Here is a 7267-nt window from a genome sequence, read left to right on the forward strand (position 1 = left end):
CTGGCGCTGAAATGTCAGAAAAATCACAATCAAACTATACAGCCTGGTGATCTGCTGGCTTATATTACACTGGGGGGAAACCCGCAGAACCTCAAGGTTCTACATTGAGTGTGGCTTCAAAAATCAGAAAAGAATTGGCCACAGCTGCTCCTGTACATTTATTTTTAAATGTACAGAAAATATTTGATAATTAAAAAAAAAATTTTTTACAAAAGCATGTATTTTACTTCTGGGTGCACAATTTGTGCTGACCTTTTGGTTGATAGTCATTTGGTGTCAAAAAAAAAAAATCCATATTTACCCATCAATTTTAAAAATTGTATATGGTATAATTACATATTCAGTTGCATTTAATTTTCATTCATTTTAATATTCAACAAGCTGAACCGAGAATCCACTGTGTCATCACACATCAAGAAGGTTAATATCTTTTTCTGTGCGGTAACAAGTTTTGACATTAGGAAATATTTGAGAACAAATTTATAATTAAATCAAAGACTAATTATAAATTTAGAGACTGTAAAAGCAGCTTTAATGAACTGTGTGTCTCACCTAGACCAAAGGAATCTGAGGACAAACCCAGCTGGTTGGACAGAGACTGATCTTTGTGGTGAAGATGTAGGATCGTCAATCTGCTGGCTTTTTTTCCTTTCTTTATCACAGAATCTATGGTGTTGCGGGCCTTGTCTGCTCTGGTTTGGTTCTTCTGAAGTATATTCTCTTTCTCCAAAAGAGTAAAGACAGAGTCTGATAGAAGGCCATCGAGGAGCTGATTTAGGATTTCTTCAGAAATTCTTTCCACAAACTTGCTACGAACATCGAAAAGTTTTTCCTCTGCAGGCAGAAATTAGAGACAGGATTCATTTAACTAGAAATGTCAGAGAAAATTGTGATGAGGATCAAATGATGTTGCTCTGTCAGCTCACTTTGCTGTCATCTTTGAAAGCACAATCAACATTGGCTCACTTCGACAAACAGCTACTATCACAAAATTTTATTTTACAGACAACACAGCAGAAACATTAATCAAATCTACTTCATAAAATCGTGTAAAAAACATCAGGTTTGATGATTCTTGGTCTAAAAAATGAAGAATGTTGTCAGATTTCAGTGTGTTCAGTGAGTTTTGACGCTTTGTAGTTTGATATTGTCCACAGAAAAAGTTTGTGCTGCTGTTGCACATTTTTACGCCAGGGAAAAAAATTGCGTATATTTATGCACATTTTCATGCGACATTCATTTTTATACATGCTGACTTGTGCGTAAAATATGGTGCCACACTTTTTTGTACGTACCTACACTTTACAAATAAGGCCTTTGGACTCACCTCCGTCTCTACACTTTAAAATTTCTTTCACCAAAAGTTGGAATAAAAGACACAGCAAGTTTTTCCATCTGGGACAATGAATTAGTAATAAATGATGCAATTACTGGATACATTGATTAGGCTTCTTTACTTTGGTTCCTTTTAGTTCTGTTTCCATTTGAGTTCAGTTTTTACCTTCAGGTTTTGCAGAAACTCATAATGTTTCCACCAGAGCTTCACTGAACAGGAAGCATGAAAACAATAAAGACACACTGAGGCTGAGCTTCATCGCATGGCAGTAGCACAGGCTGATTGGTCAGTTTATTCCTTTATGATAGTTAATTTCTGCTTCTGATCACTTACCAAAATTCACTTCCTGCTTCTGCGCCATCTTTTACCTGGAAAACATGAAGATTTATTATATTTCAGGTGTTATATAATAAAAGTATTTGCTATTTAGAAATGGAGAAAATATCCAATAAAAGATAAAAAGTGCTTATTTAAGCACACAAGCACAGACTCACCAGAAAAACATAATTAAAGCTATAAACTGACTGAATCTATAGTCAGTTTATATACTGACTGTAGAAAAAAATAAACACACACATGACATTTTTCTTCTCCATGAATAATGTTCGGCATTGACTGTCAGTCATTCTAGGCTCTGATTTCCTTCAGGTAGAAACGTAAACGTCTTCACCTCTTTAACTTCCTATTTACCATCTGACTGTAATGCGTTACTGCTACCACTAAGTGGCAGCATCAGCTGCAGAAAGGAAAGACTCCAGAAAGGAGTCTGGCCTCCTGCTCAGGCGTTTAGCTTTCAGGTGACCAGATTAATCCGTATTAATCTCCATAATCAGAGAAGCAGAAGCAGCTGGTTCTTTTTTTTTAAGGAACATTATGAAATGAGTCTGAAGCCTTTTTGCCTTTGTTCCACTATGATGGTGAAATAAATCTGATCAGGTTTTTAAAAAACACGAGTTAAAAACAGTTTTTTGCTTTTCTGGCTTAAAATGTATAACTTAAATTCCAAGAGGACAAAACAAAAGTCAACACATCTGCTACAGTTTTACTTAGAAACTAAAAAACCTCAATGCAGCCAGGAACCAAAACATTTGGCTCAAAGGTCAACATCCTGCCACCAACCCAGAGGAAAAACTGCAGTGATTGTTAAGAAACTCTCTGTTTATTTATATTACATGAACTAACCAACCCAGATAGATAACACTGATCATAAAATAGAAAAACACTTCAAATATCTCTAAATATTCACAAATAACCTCTAAATATAACAAATAAATTTATTTAATTAAAACAACAATAAATATCACTGAAATATCAGTCACTGAATGGATTCTGTACTTAATATATATATACTTTCTGCTGGGTGTGTTATTTTTTTAAGGTTTAATGTTTTAACTCAGTTCAGGTCTAAATAACAACAGAGGATGTTTTTAAATACTCTCGGGGGCGCTTTGTTGTTATGTCACCATAATCACTTATTATTGACCAATAATTGATTGAAATGTGATCAGCTGTCTTCTGTCACCACAGACTGATTCCATCCGGATTTTCTACTGATAAAAGCCCAGAGAAATCCTCTTTGATCAATAAATTATTGACTTCGTATTGAAATATTTTCCATCCACCAACCAGAAACCCAGATATCTCAGCTGGGCCACTAACACTCAGAACCTACTGGTACCAGTTTGACTCCACCATAAAACTGGGAGCAAACTCAGCTTGTTGTCTGGGTTACAGATGAAAACTCAGAGAAAATCAGAGTTCCTGGTTGAAATCAGGTGCTTCAGCTCTGCGTCATAAACAGAACCAGAATCAGGCCCAGTTCTGTTTCTGGTTCTGTCAAACAGAAAGAGAGAAAACCCAGTCAGGACTGGAAACCAGTAGAAAGTGGAGTTAAAACTCACCTGATCAGAACTTTGCTTCTCCTTCTGTTCACACAAACCGAGTCAGAGCCAACTGGAGAACTGGACCTGATTCTCCAGAACCTGAACCAGACCCACTTGAGGCTCCGCCCCCTCTGACAGCAGAGGAATGTTCACCTGTTGAAATGACAGGAATCCTGTCTGACCATCGCTACCAGGAAATAAAAGTACAAAAACAACAAGTTCACATTTTAGTTTAAAGGTTCTTTGTTTGAAACATATTCAGAAATTTCTGGATCAATTTTTTTTATTAAATTAATGGAGATTTTAAGTTTATCAGATTTATACTTATTTATAAAGAACTTCATAAAACAACCAACACAGCACCAAAGAAAATATCCACTAGTGATATTTTCTTCTTGCTCTCATCTGATCAGCTTGTAGATATTAAATCTGATGGTCTCAGGATGGAACCTCGAGGTTCCCCACATTCTGTTCAATCTGCTGAGACATTTCCTACTGACACAAAGAAGTCCCAGTTCTTCAGGTCAGACTGGAACCAGTCCAGAACTGGACCAGAGAGTCTGACAAGTTTTCCAGTTGTTTCTATAAAATGTCATGATGCTGCACTGAGTCCATGTTACTCCACATGTAGACACGACCAGCTGATAAAATGTTCTTTATGAAGCAGAGATTTTACAAATTTATTTCATAGTGTTTAATGTCGATAGAAAGAAAACTTTTCATGCTGATTCTCACCTGAACTTCTTTCATTCCTGAACATAATGTTCTTTCAGCTTTGGCCTCTTTTAGCCTGGAGGATGTTTTTGTCTCAGGCGTTCAAACAAAAACGTTGATAACCTGATGAGACAGGTTTTAAGTCACAGTGGGCGTTTACTGTGAGATGTTTGTGAATTTCTGTCTCTGTTGTGCAGGCATGTTTTCTTGTTGCCTCAGATTGAGTCAAGGTTCATTACAGAGGCAGCCTCACATTAAACTCTAGAATATTTTGCTATATAGAGGAGTTGATGGTCGGTACAGTGACTTATAGCTGGAAAATAAGACCTAAACTAGTATTGTGTCCTGTCAAACATCTGGTAATAATATAATAATTTATATGTCACTATACATGAGTGGAATCTGGTTTAGTGCAGGGAGAATAGTAGATTGTTCAGGTTGACCCTCACAGTGTGTCTTTACCTCCGTGACAGAGGTTCCGCCGAACCCCTGAGACCAACTCATCAAACCTCTGGGGTTCGATCGAACCCAGGTTAACACCAACATGACAATATAGTGTTTTGAAATATTTGGTTTCAACTGTATGATGATCCCAATGTCACTGATTCCCTCAGTGCTTATAAGGTCTCAGATGGATAATTTTCTCTCTTCCAGATACACAGAGACTAAAGTTCTGAGTTCAACATGATGATCAGATTCAAATCGTCTTCTTTACAGGAACAAACATTACAAACAACAATGAGCTGAGGATCGTGATGGTGGGTTTGGGAAGAGACTGGGATTGGGAAGAGCGCTTCTGGAAACACCATTCTGGGTCGCCAGTGCTTTCAGTCCAAATGCAGCCCCAAATCCATGACTGTGAACTGCTCCAAATGCTCCAGTAATGTGGACGGACAGCAGGTTACTGTCATTGACACTCCAGGTCTGTTTGACACCAGGTTTGAGGGAGACAAAACCATCAAAGATCTGAGTCAGTGCGTCTGTTATGCTGCTCCTGCTGCTCCTCCCCACATCTTCCTGGTGGTCGTTCCAATCGGCAGATTCACAGCAGAAGAATTACAATCAGTGCAAATGATTCAAAAGATCTTTGGAGAGGCAGCAGACAGATACAGCATGGTTCTGTTTACCCGTGGAGACGACCTTGATTCCACCATTGAAGATTATTTGTCCGACAGCCCAGAGCTGCAGGATCTGGTGTCCAGGTGTAACAACCAGTATCATGTCTTCAACAACAAGCTGAAAGATAAGAAACCTCAGGTCACTGAGCTGCTGGAGAAGATCAGAACCATTGTTGACAGGAATGGAGGAAGTCACTACACCAGTGAGATGTTCCAAGAGGCTGAGAGGGCGATCGGAGAGGAGAAACAACGAATCCTGAAGGAGAAAGAAGAAGAAATACGCAAAGAGAGAGAAGAACTGGACCGAAAAATAAAAGAAAAGTATGAGAAAGAGATGGAGAGAATGTATAAGCAAATCCAGGCTGACAGAGAGAGAGAGAGAAAGGAGAGAGAGAGAAGCAGTTTCAAGCCCTGAAGGAAAAGCAGAAGAGAGAAAGTCAACAAGCAAAATCCAGGCTGCAGTCTGAGTATGAATCTAAGGCCAGAGAAGAAGCTGAGCAAAATAATCCTCTCTATTATTTGGCAAAAGCTGGAGAACAAATTGTTAACGCTGCATGTAGCTTTGGTAAATTTGTTCCAAGCTGGTTTTAATAGTTAAATATTGAAAGTTGGAAACTTGCAGCTCTTAAAAACATGACGATGACTGCAGGAATCTGAAAACAACACATTTCAACCGCAAGTTCCTTAACAAAAACAAAGTACAAAACATGGAGAACAGAAAACGACAAACTAGATTCTGTTTCTTTCATTGCTAATAAATAAAGCAGATCTCCAGTCAGGGTAAAACTCCTTCATAACATCTTGACATCAAAACTCAGCCAGAACCTGGATGTTGGAAAGTTCATGTGAGGTTTTTTAAGAACACAGAGCTTATATTAGATCACTATAGACTCTGCACCTCCTGATAGGCATGAATAATTTGGAACTTAACTGTCTAATATGAAGCTGCCAGACTTTAACACTGTTGGAGATCTTAGACTGCAGGCTGATCTTCGCTTAAGGCTGCTTCACATGCAGTCAAAAAATTAGTTGTTTGAATCCATGTCAATTAGTGTTTGTATATTATTTCAAAGTATTTCATGTATCACTTGTTAAGCTTTTAGAAACTGTCTTTTGGAAAATGTATATTGTTGCTGGAAAGATGAGCATAAATAGAAAATGACAGTAAATGTATTAGATTCACAAAGGTTTTTACTTCAATATTCCTGCACTTTTTGCAATAATTCTCACTTTTGATGATTGTTTGAACTGATTTCTGGTGTTTTTTAATGTTTCTGTTCTGTTGAGACATTTTGCGTCACCCTGTTCTTAATATAAAATCACAAATAAAACTTGATGAAAACAATAAATGCTGCTAAATTGATTGTTTTGTACATTACTTGCTTTACATATAGAAGTGACTGGGGAATGTTGTGGTATTGAACGGATAGTAAATTATTTCTGTTCTGTTATAAATCCACACTTAAACTAGAACTTACATAAAAATCAATTTTAAACAAAACAAAGTGTTTTGTCGTGACATTTCAGTGTTTTGTAAGGGTTCCAGCTAAAGTCAGTATAAATTGAGAAATACAAAGCTGTGAAAAATATTTTTACTCGCATATTTTCTTTTACATGTTTGAAGTCAAACTCGTTTTAATTTCACGCAGAGAGTTCCTGACTAAATACAAAAATATAATTTAAAATGAAAAATCTAGAGAAATAGAAACATGTTATGAATTAATTGTAACTTATCACAGTTTTTGAACTCTTAGCTTTGGCATAATTACAACAAGATCTATAAAATCATTAAGTATTCACTTAAGAGCACCTGTCTGCTAACATGAAGTAGACTAAAACAACAATTACAGAGATAGTCCACAAATGGAGAAAACAAAGAGCGGAGAGGAAGATTCCCAGAAAAGGACACTTAAAATTACTCCATGAGCAAATTTACCTGATAATGGAGCTCATGAATATAAATCTGACATATTATTTCAATTACATTTTTACTGCTTTTGTTTGTAGACTATAATAAATAGAGTAACACAACTTTACATCAGCATTTCTGATTCATTTTCTGTGGCTCATTAAACTCACGTCAAGGAACAATAATTTCGGCACAAATTAACATATGTGGCACTGGAAGTTATCGGTGTTTTGCTTCATATAATGTGAAAAAACATTATTTTAGTGAAGTATTTCATCAGAGATCACAGCTTTTCCTGTTTTCAAAC

General features: G+C 36.8%; 1 long non-coding RNA gene and 1 pseudogene across 2 annotated transcripts; one reads left to right on the forward strand and one right to left on the reverse strand.

Annotated features, from left to right (window-relative positions):
• Positions 1–714: 714 nt before the first annotated feature.
• LOC106943562 (uncharacterized) lies at positions 715–3356 on the reverse strand. 2 transcript variants are annotated; one of them, XR_001423941.1, is made up of 3 exons: positions 3238–3356; positions 1670–1704; positions 715–834 (listed from the first exon to the last, which is right to left on the reverse strand). It is a non-coding gene; the product is annotated as an uncharacterized LOC106943562 (long non-coding RNA). The 2 variants fall into 2 exon arrangements; XR_001423942.1 differs by having other exon boundaries at positions 715–1704.
• A 306-nt stretch (positions 3357–3662) lies between these two features.
• LOC106943563 (GTPase IMAP family member 4-like) lies at positions 3663–5502 on the forward strand (annotated as a pseudogene).
• The last annotated feature ends 1765 nt before the right edge of the window (positions 5503–7267 follow it).

This window comes from Poecilia latipinna, unplaced genomic scaffold, assembly GCF_001443285.1.
Source record: "Poecilia latipinna isolate Pla-1442-1.1 unplaced genomic scaffold, P_latipinna-1.0 Scaffold5477, whole genome shotgun sequence".
NCBI classification, from domain to species: Eukaryota; Metazoa; Chordata; class Actinopteri; order Cyprinodontiformes; family Poeciliidae; genus Poecilia; species Poecilia latipinna.